At 58.9% G+C, this 12,697-nt stretch overlaps 7 non-coding genes across 7 annotated transcripts; all 7 read right to left on the bottom strand.

Annotated features, from left to right (window-relative positions):
• Positions 1-3,745: 3,745 nt before the first annotated feature.
• On the bottom strand, positions 3,746-3,909 carry LOC138558409 (U1 spliceosomal RNA). Its single transcript, XR_011298559.1, has one exon. It is a non-coding gene; the product is annotated as a U1 spliceosomal RNA (small nuclear RNA).
• An 866-nt stretch (positions 3,910-4,775) lies between these two features.
• On the bottom strand, positions 4,776-4,939 carry LOC138559088 (U1 spliceosomal RNA). Its single transcript, XR_011299148.1, has one exon. It is a non-coding gene; the product is annotated as a U1 spliceosomal RNA (small nuclear RNA).
• Positions 4,940-7,364: 2,425 nt separating this feature from the next.
• On the bottom strand, positions 7,365-7,528 carry LOC138558434 (U1 spliceosomal RNA). Its single transcript, XR_011298583.1, has one exon. It is a non-coding gene; the product is annotated as a U1 spliceosomal RNA (small nuclear RNA).
• An 866-nt stretch (positions 7,529-8,394) lies between these two features.
• Positions 8,395-8,558, bottom strand: LOC138559087 (U1 spliceosomal RNA). The gene has a single exon (XR_011299147.1). It is a non-coding gene; the product is annotated as a U1 spliceosomal RNA (small nuclear RNA).
• Positions 8,559-9,424: 866 nt separating this feature from the next.
• Positions 9,425-9,588, bottom strand: LOC138559086 (U1 spliceosomal RNA). Its single transcript, XR_011299146.1, has one exon. It is a non-coding gene; the product is annotated as a U1 spliceosomal RNA (small nuclear RNA).
• Positions 9,589-10,454: 866 nt separating this feature from the next.
• Positions 10,455-10,618, bottom strand: LOC138558408 (U1 spliceosomal RNA). The gene has a single exon (XR_011298558.1). It is a non-coding gene; the product is annotated as a U1 spliceosomal RNA (small nuclear RNA).
• Positions 10,619-11,484: 866 nt separating this feature from the next.
• LOC138558437 (U1 spliceosomal RNA) lies at positions 11,485-11,648 on the bottom strand. The gene has a single exon (XR_011298586.1). It is a non-coding gene; the product is annotated as a U1 spliceosomal RNA (small nuclear RNA).
• Positions 11,649-12,697: the final 1,049 nt, after the last annotated feature.

Below are 12,697 nucleotides of genomic sequence, written 5' to 3'. Positions count from 1 at the left end.
CCCATAAAAGTCGGTCGCCACCTTCATTATGCCATCCCTTGAGTTACAGAGTTTTCCCTCCTTGTCGCGCAGTTCAACCAGAGGGGTGTGCGCAGCGTAGACTTTCCTGAAGAAGAAGGAGTTGCATTTCTCCCCCTTTTCCAGGTTCTCCACTTTGGACCGGAAGATGATGCCCCTGGACTCATCCCGAAAGTGCTGGCTCAGCCCTTTCTTGACTTCCTCCAAGGGAACCCTTACGTCCCATCCCTTGAGTTGGAGGTCGTGCAGCTCCTGCAGCTCTCGCTGCAGTTTTTTACACTCCCTCTTCCTCCCCTGAGCTTTCCTCCTCCCCGCATTCTTAAAAAAGTCTTGGACCTTTCCCTTGACCCATTCCCACCACTCTCCTGTCGACTGGAAGCCGTCCTTCATTTCCTGCCATGACCTGTACATCTCCCTTAGGTCGGCTTCCAGTCTCTCTTCTCTCAGCAGGGAGCTGTTCAACTTCCAGGCTCCCGGTCCTGCTAGGAACTTGCCCGTCAGTTCACCCTGGAAGTGGATAGCTCGATGGTCAGAGAAGTGGACAGGTATCATAGTACTCTGTCCCCCCCTCACTGTTTGGGAGGTGAAGACAAAGTCTATCCTAGAGTGCAGGGAGCCATCTGGGGAGCTCCAGGAGAAGTTCCTGCCGTTAGGCCCCATTGACCCTATTACATCTTTCAAGGATGCCTCGTGCACCATCTCCGCCAGGAGCTTTGCTGCGGCATCCATCCACCCAGAACCCGCTCTCAGACCTATGCGTCCTCCCTCTTCCAAGACACAATTAAAATCCCCACCCATCAATATTGTTCTGGTGGTGACCAGCAGTGGCCTCAGGCGCTGGAGAATTTCCATGCGCTCATCTACATCTGAGGGGGCGTACACAGCCATGAGCCTTACCGGCTCCCCCGCCCACGAGCCGTCAACGACAAGAGCTCTGCCGCATTCAAGCTCGGTGACGGAGTCGGCCGTGAAACGCTTCCCTCTGACTAAGATGGCTACACCTGTAGCCCTAGTGCTGTTCCCCCCTGACCAATATGAGGGGCCTAGAGTCCACTGGTCCTCCAGGTGTCTATAGGACTGGGAATAAGGGATGGCACATTCTGATAGAAAATAAACATCACTATTCTGGCTAGCCAAAAAACTCAGGGTGCTAGCGCATCTGCTCTTGTCCTTAACGCTTCTCACATTTATGGAAAATAATGAAATAGCCATAATAATGTTTAAGGTTTAGCTTAAACTAATAAAATTCAGTTCATGGCATATTGGTTTTACTCACAGGGCAGAGCTACATACCAGGCTGTCCACCCTCTCGCTGCGGCTCCAGGACCGGACCCTCTGCGGTTGCTGTGTGGTGCTGTTCTGGTGCTGCTCCGCCTGTCTGCATTGCTTCGGTGCTCTCTGCCTCGGCGCCCGGCTGGGCTGTTGTCATCCTTGCCTGGGTTCCTCCAATTTGTTCTTCGACCTCGCTCTCCATGTCCTCTGCTTCTTCTTCTGCCTCCTGCGGGAGGGGGGATGAGGCCATTTGATCGGCCATGAACCTCATTTCCTGCAGGACCAGAGTGACTTGGTCTCCTCTCATCTCCATTTCCTCTTGCTCTGCCTCAACCCCCAGTGGGTCGAAGCTGTTGCTGGTGCTGAGGGGTTTTTTGGGCGCCCCCTGCATGGTGTCGGAGGACTCCTTTAGCCTCCTCTTTCTGCTGTTTGAATCCACTTTGGTCCAAGGACCCCCCTCTGCGTCCTCAGCGTTGGGTTGGAGAACCAGCTGTTGTGTCTCGCTGGTCTCTGGTTTGGTGCTGAGTGCGGGGTCTGCTTCACGGTCCTGGGCCTCCTCTGGTGTGGCGGCCGGCTTGGTCACCTTAGGTTTGCCCTCTTTTTTGTCCTTCCTTTGGGCCGCAGTAGGAGGTGCCTCCTGTGGCGCCTCTTCTCGCTGGGGGGCTGTTGCCTCTGCATAGGATCTGGCCCTGCTGGGGCAGTCCCTAAAGCGGTGGCCTTCCTGCCCGCAGAGGTTGCAAGCTACCTCCATCGTGCAGTCCTTGGCTGTGTGTCCCTCTTGCTTACAGTTCCTGCATGTTAGGGCGGCGCAGTCCCTGCCCGTGTGGCCCGGCTTGCCACACCTGTTGCAGAGCCTCGGCTGCCCAGCGTAATACAGGTATCCAGCGTCCCTGCCAATGGCGAAGCTGGATGGGGGGTGGCGGGTCCCGTCCGTTGCTCCCGGGTCTTCCGGCAGCTTGGCCGTGACGTGCCACTTTCCATCCCAGATTCCATTGCTGTCTAAAGACCTCACGGGGTCTTTCAGCAGTGTGCAGTGCCTGCGGAGGAAGGTGGTGACATCCTGCACATGCACGTGGGGGTTGTAAATGTGCACGGTCATCCTCTTCACTCCCATCTGCTGCTGGCATTCCATAGAGAAGTCTGCAAAGGGCTTCTCCTCTCTTCTGCTCCAGCACATGGTCCAGTAGCGGCGGCAGCTTTCCCCTGAGGCCATGGTGACCAGGTATGTCCCTGATGCTGGGAACACCTGCAGACACCAGACCTCGGAGGGGGCAAAGCCCAGGCCTGTGAGCATCAGCCTGGAGAAGGTCTCCCTGCTCAGCTGGGGTATGCTGCCGTCCGCATCTGGTTTCCTCTTCATCCGGATGGTGTTCTTCATCCCGGGGGTCAGTTGTCCAGCCATCTCGACGTCGCGGTAGTCCTTCTTCTGTTTCTCCCGTCGAAGGTCCCGAAATTCGCGGCAAAAACGAACGCTCCAAAAGCACTTAAAAGTGCCGTTTTTTTAGCTCATCAGCTAATTGCAGCTCCTTAGGGAATGCAGGCCAAGAAAGAACCATGTGATCATGGTGTCTCCCCTGCCAGGTAAGTATGAGTTGCGAGCCAGAGGGCAGGGCTTGGGCCTGTTCTGGAAGCCCCGCTAAGCGAGGGTGAGAAGGCCGGCCCTGACCCAGCCCAGGCCCTCCCGGAAGCCCTGAGCGTCTGCGGAGCTGCCTGTCCCACGTGCAGGAGGAAGCTCCGGCAGGCAGAGCCCAGCAGAAGAGGCACATTGTGGCACAGTTCATGTCTCCCACCAGGCCCTGCTCGGCCTGAGATTTGCATAAATTCGGACCTGGCTGCCAGCCAGCAGGCCCAGTCGGAAAGCGAGCAGGCCTGGCGCAGTGGGCCCACTGGCCCGTCGGCCCCAGGCGGGTCCATGGCCCTCCTGAGCCGACAGGTCACCCCGCTTAACAAGAGCGTCTCGGGTGGGGTGCCCCGCGCCAGGACACGGCAAGGCCCGATCGTGCCCGATCGGTGCTCGGACGGGGCGGGCGGCAGCGGCGGCCGGGAGCCAGTCTCACCCCTGCCCCCAAAACCCCAGGAGCTGGCTGGGCCTTCCTTAGGTTGGAGGGCCTGGGCGCGAAAGCAGAGCCCGGGCAGGGCAGGCTGGCTTCAAGAACTACCGGGGCACCTGATAAAATGGGGCGCACAAGTCTGGGGTTAGGCACCTGTGCACTTCACCCCTCCAGTGAATGCTGGCCCTCTTGACCGCAGCAACATTCAGGGGCCCAACCTACACATGACACACATGACTTTCACATTTTTTTATTTCACCAATCCATCAGGCCTGTGGACCCCTGAACGGCCCAGGGCTGGCCCTCTTGACTGCAGCAAAATAAACTCTGCTGCACGAGCTTGGGCCCTGTGTGCAAACAACCTGACTCGCACACTAAACTCTTTCTTTCTTTCACCAATAAATCAGGGGAAAGCGCGAACGCAGTCCCCCACTACCAGAAATAATGCAGTCGAGAATCCCGCATTTGGGGACATCGCAGGGGTCAGCAAAGCCGATGTGCAATGGATGAGCCTCACCCTGGGAGCTCTGCCTTGCTGATCACAGATGCTCCCCTGCCAGGTAAGTATGAGTTGCGAGCCAGAGGGCAGGGCTTGGGCCTGTTCTGGAAGCCCCACTAAGCGAGGGTGAGAAGGCCGGCCCTGACCCAGCCCCAGCCCTCCCGGAAGCCCTGAGCGTCTGCGGAGCTGCCTGTCTCGCGTGCAGGGGGAAGCTCCGGCAGGCAGAGCCCAGCAGAAGAGGCACATTGTGGCACAGTTCATGTCTCCCACCAGGCCCTGCTCGGCCTGAGATTTGCATAAATTCGGACCTGGCTGCCAGCCAGCAGGCCCAGTCGGAAAGCGAGCAGGCCTGGCGCAGTGGGCCCACTGGCCCGTCGGCCCCAGGCGGGTCCATGGCCCTCCTGAGCCGACAGGTCACCCCGCTTAACAAGAGCGTCTCGGGTGGGGTGCCCCCCGCCAGGACACGGCAAGGCCCGATCGTGCCCGATCGGTGCTCGGACGGGGCGGGCGGCAGCGGCGGACGGGAGCCAGTCTCACCCCTGCCCCCAAAACCCCAGGAGCAGGCTGGGCCTTCCTTAGGTTGGAGGGCCTGGGCGCGAAAGCAGAGCCCGGGCAGGGCAGGCTGGCTTCAAGAACTACCGGGGCACCTGATATCATGGGGCGCACAAGTCTGGGGTTAGGCACCTGTGCACTTCACCCCTCCAGTGAATGCTGGCCCTCTTGACCGCAGCAACATTCAGGGGCCCAACCTACACATGACACACATGACTTTCACATTTTTTTATTTCACCAATCCATCAGGCCTGTGGACCCCTGAACGGCCCAGGGCTGGCCCTCTTGACTGCAGCAAAATAAACTCTGCTGCACGAGCTTGGGCCCTGTGTGCAAACAACCTGACTCGCACACTAAACTCTTTCTTTCTTTCACCAATAAATCAGGGGAAAGCGCGAACGCAGTCCCCCACTACCAGAAATAATGCAGTCGAGAATCCCGCATTTGGGGACATCGCAGGGGTCAGCAAATCCGATGTGCAATGGATGAGCCTCACCCTGGGAGCTCTGCCTTGCTGATCACAGATGCTCCCCTGCCAGGTAAGTATGAGTTGCGAGCCAGAGGGCAGGGCTTGGGCCTGTTCTGGAAGCCCCGCTAAGCGAGGGTGAGAAGGCCGGCCCTGACCCAGCCCCAGCCCTCCCGGAAGCCCTGAGCGTCTGCGGAGCTGCCTGTCCCACGTGCAGGGGGAAGCTCCGGCAGGCAGAGCCCAGCAGAAGAGGCACATTGTGGCACAGTTCATGTCTCCCACCAGGCCCTGCTCGGCCTGAGATTTGCATAAATTCGGACCTGGCTGCCAGCCAGCAGGCCCAGTCGGAAAGCGAGCAGGCCTGGCGCAGTGGGCCCACTGGCCCGTCGGCCCCAGGCGGGTCCATGGCCCTCCTGAGCCGACAGGTCACCCCGCTTAACAAGAGCGTCTCGGGTGGGGTGCCCCGCGCCAGGACACGGCAAGGCCCGATCGTGCCCGATCGGTGCTCGGACGGGGCGGGCGGCAGCGGCGGCCGGGAGCCAGTCTCACCCCTGCCCCCAAAACCCCAGGAGCTGGCTGGGCCTTGAAGTGGGAGAATGGAAAACCAGGCTCCCGTCCTTCACCTCTCGCGCTTGGCCTAGAGGGTCACGACCCAAACACCCGCCACGAGAAGAGTTTGCCCATTTACCAGACGACCAGATACCCTGGTACAGGAACATACGGATGTGTCCATCTGCTTGCCCAGCAGCCCGCACTGGTCATGCCGACACCTGCGGCGCGGATCAACTAGACTAAAATCTACACGTCGTTAGAGATGCCATGACGACCTAGACAACGGGAAGCACATCTGTACAAATATACACACTGGACATTCCCACACCAACCTACACGAAGAATATACTCAGTGCTATGACGTAGGCGACAGGCATATTCACGGACGTGCATCTTTATTATTTTTATATAGGCTTTCAGAATGCGGAAACGCAAGACGCGTCATGAACTTTTTACTAGCTTGCTCACGCTTCTCTTTGAAACCAGTTACCACCATGAGAAATATAATAAAGACAATACTGGTTATGGAATTATATGCTCCTATAACCTAAAGCACCTGTGCACCAAACGGACAACTTATGCACCGGGCCAAAGTAGGCCTCAAACAAGAGCTCCCGTGGACATCAACAAGACAAGAGTCAGTTGCTGATCCTGCAGAATGAGCTTGGCGAAGCAACCAGCCAAGGTCGCAATGTTGCAAACCAACGTTCCAAGAGCAAATCATCAAAGGCACGATGTTGCAACCTCGCACTCCGCGCACCAACGTTAAAGTCACACCGACAAATTAAACCAGACGCACAGTAGAAAAACAATATTAATTGTGCAGAATTATGCCTCTTTCACGGTCCCTCCCCACGTGATCAAGCCGAACCTGACGAGATGCCAAACCCGGGAGAACAGAGGCGTCTGGATCCCTCGCTACGAGACACTGGCAGATACACTTGAAAGGCTCAATGGACATCTGCAACAGTGGGAACGGTACCCCGTCTAGCTATGAATAAGTCCTCACATTGTCTGCATGTACCCATAGTGAAACATTGTTGCAACTTACAGGTACACCGAGAGCTGGGAACGACGGTGGTCCCAGGCTGGGAAGCTCACGGGCGCACCAATCAGAACATGGGGCTCTTATCACTGACCCCAGCACATTTAGCCAATCCTCAGGAGCCTTCATGTAACAATTTTCATGTATCTAATTGTAGGGACAACCCAGATATACCACCTGACTACACCTTGTCCACTAATATCTTTCTCTATATGTGTGCTATACTAACCCTACCACTCGAACACCCAATTAAGAGTGGCGATAGGTTTTTTGTTAACTTTCTAAAGTGACGCAAGTAGCGCGTCATAATACAGTAAAAAGGGCCTGCGAGCCCCACGATTGAGTGTGTGTCAGGCGAACGCGTGCGCTCCTTGACCCATCCCTGCCGTTTTGTCTAATAAACAGCAGAGTCACCTTGCTCCTTGTGTGCGTCTCATACTCTATCTCATCTTATCTGGGATACACACGGGAGGAGTTGGGGCCTCCCTGCCTGGAGGTCTGCGGACGGTCCGGCCGACCCCGGCAGAATTTCCCCCCCGACAGCCTTCCTTAGGTTGGAGGGCCTGGGCGCGAAAGCAGAGCCCGGGCAGGGCAGGCTGGCTTCAAGAACTACCGGGGCACCTGATATCATGGGGCGCACAAGTCTGGGGTTAGGCACCTGTGCACTTCACCCCTCCAGTGAATGCTGGCCCTCTTGACCGCAGCAACATTCAGGGGCCCAACCTACACATGACACACATGACTTTCACATTTTTTTATTTCACCAATCCATCAGGCCTGTGGACCCCTGAACGGCCCAGGGCTGGCCCTCTTGACTGCAGCAAAATAAACTCTGCTGCACGAGCTTGGGCCCTGTGTGCAAACAACCTGACTCGCACACTAAACTCTTTCTTTCTTTCACCAATAAATCAGGGGAAAGCTCGAACGCAGTCCCCCACTACCAGAAATAATGCAGTCGAGAATCCCGCATTTGGGGACATCGCAGGGGTCAGCAAATCCGATGTGCAATGGATGAGCCTCACCCTGGGAGCTCTGCCTTGCTGATCACAGATGCTCCCCTGCCAGGTAAGTATGAGTTGCGAGCCAGAGGGCAGGGCTTGGGCCTGTTCTGGAAGCCCCGCTAAGCGAGGGTGAGAAGGCCGGCCCTGACCCAGCCCCAGCCCTCCCGGAAGCCCTGAGCGTCTGCGGAGCTGCCTGTCCCACGTGCAGGGGGAAGCTCCGGCAGGCAGAGCCCAGCAGAAGAGGCACATTGTGGCACAGTTCATGTCTCCCACCAGGCCCTGCTCGGCCTGAGATTTGCATAAATTCGGACCTGGCTGCCAGCCAGCAGGCCCAGTCGGAAAGCGAGCAGGCCTGGCGCAGTGGGCCCACTGGCCCGTCCGCCCCAGGCGGGTCCATGGCCCTCCTGAGCCGACAGGTCACCCCGCTTAACAAGAGCGTCTCGGGTGGGGTGCCCCGCGCCAGGACACGGCAAGGCCCGATCGTGCCCGATCGGTGCTCGGACGGGGCGGGCGGCAGCGGCGGCCGGGAGCCAGTCTCACCCCTGCCCCCAAAACCCCAGGAGCTGGCTGGGCCTTCCTTAGGTTGGAGGGCCTGGGCGCGAAAGCAGAGCCCGGGCAGGGCAGGCTGGCTTCAAGAACTACCTGGGCACCTGATATCATGGGGCGCACAAGTCTGGGGTTAGGCACCTGTGCACTTCACCCCTCCAGTGAATGCTGGCCCTCTTGACCGCAGCAACATTCAGGGGCCCAACCTACACATGACACACATGACTTTCACATTTTTTTATTTCACCAATCCATCAGGCCTGTGGACCCCTGAACGGCCCAGGGCTGGCCCTCTTGACTGCAGCAAAATAAACTCTGCTGCACGAGCTTGGGCCCTGTGTGCAAACAACCTGACTCGCTCACTAAACTCTTTCTTTCTTTCACCAATAAATCAGGGGAAAGCGCGAACGCAGTCCCCCACTACCAGAAATAATGCAGTCGAGAATCCCGCATTTGGGGACATCGCAGGGGTCAGCAAATCCGATGTGCAATGGATGAGCCTCACCCTGGGAGCTCTGCCTTGCTGATCACAGATGCTCCCCTGCCAGGTAAGTATAAGTTGCGAGCCAGAGGGCAGGGCTTGGGCCTGTTCTGGAAGCCCCGCTAAGCGAGGGTGAGAAGGCCGGCCCTGACCCAGCCCCAGCCCTCCCGGAAGCCCTGAGCGTCTGCGGAGCTGCCTGTCCCACGTGCAGGGGGAAGCTCCGGCAGGCAGAGCCCAGCAGAAGAGGCACATTGTGGCACAGTTCATGTCTCCCACCAGGCCCTGCTCGGCCTGAGATTTGCATAAATTCGGACCTGGCTGCTAGCCAGCAGGCCCAGTCGGAAAGCGAGCAGGCCTGGCGCAGTGGGCCCACTGGCCCGTCGGCCCCAGGCGGGTCCATGGCCCTCCTGAGCCGACAGGTCACCCCGCTTAACAAGAGCGTCTCGGGTGGGGTGCCCCCCGCCAGGACACGGCAAGGCCCGATCGTGCCCGATCGGTGCTCGGACGGGGCGGGCGGCAGCGGCGGCCGGGAGCCAGTCTCACCCCTGCCCCCAAAACCCCAGGAGCTGGCTGGGCCTTCCTTAGGTTGGAGGGCCTGGGCGCGAAAGCAGAGCCCGGGCAGGGCAGGCTGGCTTCAAGAACTACCGGGGCACCTGATATCATGGGGCGCACAAGTCTGGGGTTAGGCACCTGTGCACTTCACCCCTCCAGTGAATGCTGGCCCTCTTGACCGCAGCAACATTCAGGGGCCCAACCTACACATGACACACATGACTTTCACATTTTTTTATTTCACCAATCCATCAGGCCTGTGGACCCCTGAACGGCCCAGGGCTGGCCCTCTTGACTGCAGCAAAATAAACTCTGCTGCACGAGCTTGGGCCCTGTGTGCAAACAACCTGACTCGCACACTAAACTCTTTCTTTCTTTCACCAATAAATCAGGGGAAAGCGCGAACGCAGTCCCCCACTACCAGAAATAATGCAGTCGAGAATCCCGCATTTGGGGACATCGCAGGGGTCAGCAAATCCGATGTGCAATGGATGAGCCTCACCCTGGGAGCTCTGCCTTGCTGATCACAGATGCTCCCCTGCCAGGTAAGTATGAGTTGCGAGCCAGAGGGCAGGGCTTGGGCCTGTTCTGGAAGCCCCGCTAAGCGAGGGTGAGAAGGCCGGCCCTGACCCAGCCCCAGCCCTCCCGGAAGCCCTGAGCGTCTGCGGAGCTGCCTGTCCCACGTGCAGGGGGAAGCTCCGGCAGGCAGAGCCCAGCAGAAGAGGCACATTGTGGCACAGTTCATGTCTCCCACCAGGCCCTGCTCGGCCTGAGATTTGCATAAATTCGGACCTGGCTGCCAGCCAGCAGGCCCAGTCGGAAAGCGAGCAGGCCTGGCGCAGTGGGCCCACTGGCCCGTCGGCCCCAGGCGGGTCCATGGCCCTCCTGAGCCGACAGGTCACCCCGCTTAACAAGAGCGTCTCGGGTGGGGTGCCCCGCGCCAGGACACGGCAAGGCCCGATCGTGCCCGATCGGTGCTCGGACGGGGCGGGCGGCAGCGGCGGCCGGGAGCCAGTCTCACCCCTGCCCCCAAAACCCCAGGAGCTGGCTGGGCCTTCCTTAGGTTGGAGGGCCTGGGCGCGAAAGCAGAGCCCGGGCAGGGCAGGCTGGCTTCAAGAACTACCGGGGCACCTGATATCATGGGGCGCACAAGTCTGGGGTTAGGCACCTGTGCACTTCACCCCTCCAGTGAATGCTGGCCCTCTTGACCGCAGCAACATTCAGGGGCCCAACCTACACATGACACACATGACTTTCACATTTTTTTATTTCACCAATCCATCAGGCCTGTGGACCCCTGAACGGCCCAGGGCTGGCCCTCTTGACTGCAGCAAAATAAACTCTGCTGCACGAGCTTGGGCCCTGTGTGCAAACAACCTGACTCGCACACTAAACTCTTTCTTTCTTTCACCAATAAATCAGGGGAAAGCGCGAACGCAGTCCCCCACTACCAGAAATAATGCAGTCGAGAATCCCGCATTTGGGGACATCGCAGGGGTCAGCAAAGCCGATGTGCAATGGATGAGCCTCACCCTGGGAGCTCTGCCTTGCTGATCACAGATGCTCCCCTGCCAGGTAAGTATGAGTTGCGAGCCAGAGGGCAGGGCTTGGGCCTGTTCTGGAAGCCCCGCTAAGCGAGGGTGAGAAGGCCGGCCCTGACCCAGCCCCAGCCCTCCCGGAAGCCCTGAGCGTCTGCGGAGCTGCCTGTCTCGCGTGCAGGGGGAAGCTCCGGCAGGCAGAGCCCAGCAGAAGAGGCACATTGTGGCACAGTTCATGTCTCCCACCAGGCCCTGCTCGGCCTGAGATTTGCATAAATTCGGACCTGGCTGCCAGCCAGCAGGCCCAGTCGGAAAGCGAGCAGGCCTGGCGCAGTGGGCCCACTGGCCCGTCGGCCCCAGGCGGGTCCATGGCCCTCCTGAGCCGACAGGTCACCCCGCTTAACAAGAGCGTCTCGGGTGGGGTGCCCCCCGCCAGGACACGGCAAGGCCCGATCGTGCCCGATCGGTGCTCGGACGGGGCGGGCGGCAGCGGCGGACGGGAGCCAGTCTCACCCCTGCCCCCAAAACCCCAGGAGCAGGCTGGGCCTTCCTTAGGTTGGAGGGCCTGGGCGCGAAAGCAGAGCCCGGGCAGGGCAGGCTGGCTTCAAGAACTACCGGGGCACCTGATATCATGGGGCGCACAAGTCTGGGGTTAGGCACCTGTGCACTTCACCCCTCCAGTGAATGCTGGCCCTCTTGACCGCAGCAACATTCAGGGGCCCAACCTACACATGACACACATGACTTTCACATTTTTTTATTTCACCAATCCATCAGGCCTGTGGACCCCTGAACGGCCCAGGGCTGGCCCTCTTGACTGCAGCAAAATAAACTCTGCTGCACGAGCTTGGGCCCTGTGTGCAAACAACCTGACTCGCACACTAAACTCTTTCTTTCTTTCACCAATAAATCAGGGGAAAGCGCGAACGCAGTCGCCCACTACCAGAAATAATGCAGTCGAGAATCCCGCATTTGGGGACATCGCAGGGGTCAGCAAATCCGATGTGCAATGGATGAGCCTCACCCTGGGAGCTCTGCCTTGCTGATCACAGATGCTCCCCTGCCAGGTAAGTATGAGTTGCGAGCCAGAGGGCAGGGCTTGGGCCTGTTCTGGAAGCCCCGCTAAGCGAGGGTGAGAAGGCCGGCCCTGTCCCAGCCCCAGCCCTCCCGGAAGCCCTGAGCGTCTGCGGAGCTGCCTGTCCCACGTGCAGGGGGAAGCTCCGGCAGGCAGAGCCCAGCAGAAGAGGCACATTGTGGCACAGTTCATGTCTCCCACCAGGCCCTGCTCGGCCTGAGATTTGCATAAATTCGGACCTGGCTGCCAGCCAGCAGGCCCAGTCGGAAAGCGAGCAGGCCTGGCGCAGTGGGCCCACTGGCCCGTCGGCCCCAGGCGGGTCCATGGCCCTCCTGAGCCGACAGGTCACCCCGCTTAACAAGAGCGTCTCGGGTGGGGTGCCCCGCGCCAGGACACGGCAAGGCCCGATCGTGCCCGATCGGTGCTCGGACGGGGCGGGCGGCAGCGGCGGCCGGGAGCCAGTCTCACCCCTGCCCCCAAAACCCCAGGAGCTGGCTGGGCCTTGAAGTGGGAGAATGGAAAACCAGGCTCCCGTCCTTCACCTCTCGCGCTTGGCCTAGAGGGTCACGACCCAAACACCCGCCACGAGAAGAGTTTGCCCATTTACCAGACGACCAGATACCCTGGTACAGGAACATACGGATGTGTCCATCTGCTTGCCCAGCAGCCCGCACTGGCCATGCCGACACCTGCGGCGCGGATCAACTAGACTAAAATCTACACGTCGTTAGAGATGCCATGACGACCTAGACAACGGGAAGCACATCTGTACAAATATACACACTGGACATTCCCACACCAACCTACACGAAGAATATACTCAGTGCTATGACGTAGGCGACGGGCATATTCACGGACGTGCATCTTTATTATTTTTATATAGGCTTTCAGAATGCGGAAACGCAAGACGCGTCATGAACTTTTTACTAGCTTGCTCACGCTTCTCTTTGAAACCAGTTACCACCATGAGAAATATAATAAAGACAATACTGGTTATGGAATTATATGCTCCTATAACCTAAAGCACCTGTGCACCAAACGGACAACTT

This window comes from Ambystoma mexicanum, unplaced genomic scaffold, assembly GCF_040938575.1.
Source record: "Ambystoma mexicanum isolate Mex_15411 unplaced genomic scaffold, UKY_AmexF1_1 Mex_scaf34, whole genome shotgun sequence".
NCBI classification, from domain to species: domain Eukaryota; kingdom Metazoa; phylum Chordata; class Amphibia; order Caudata; family Ambystomatidae; genus Ambystoma; species Ambystoma mexicanum.
Note: the sequence above shows the minus strand (reverse complement) of the source record. Positions and strands in the feature narration are given on the sequence as shown.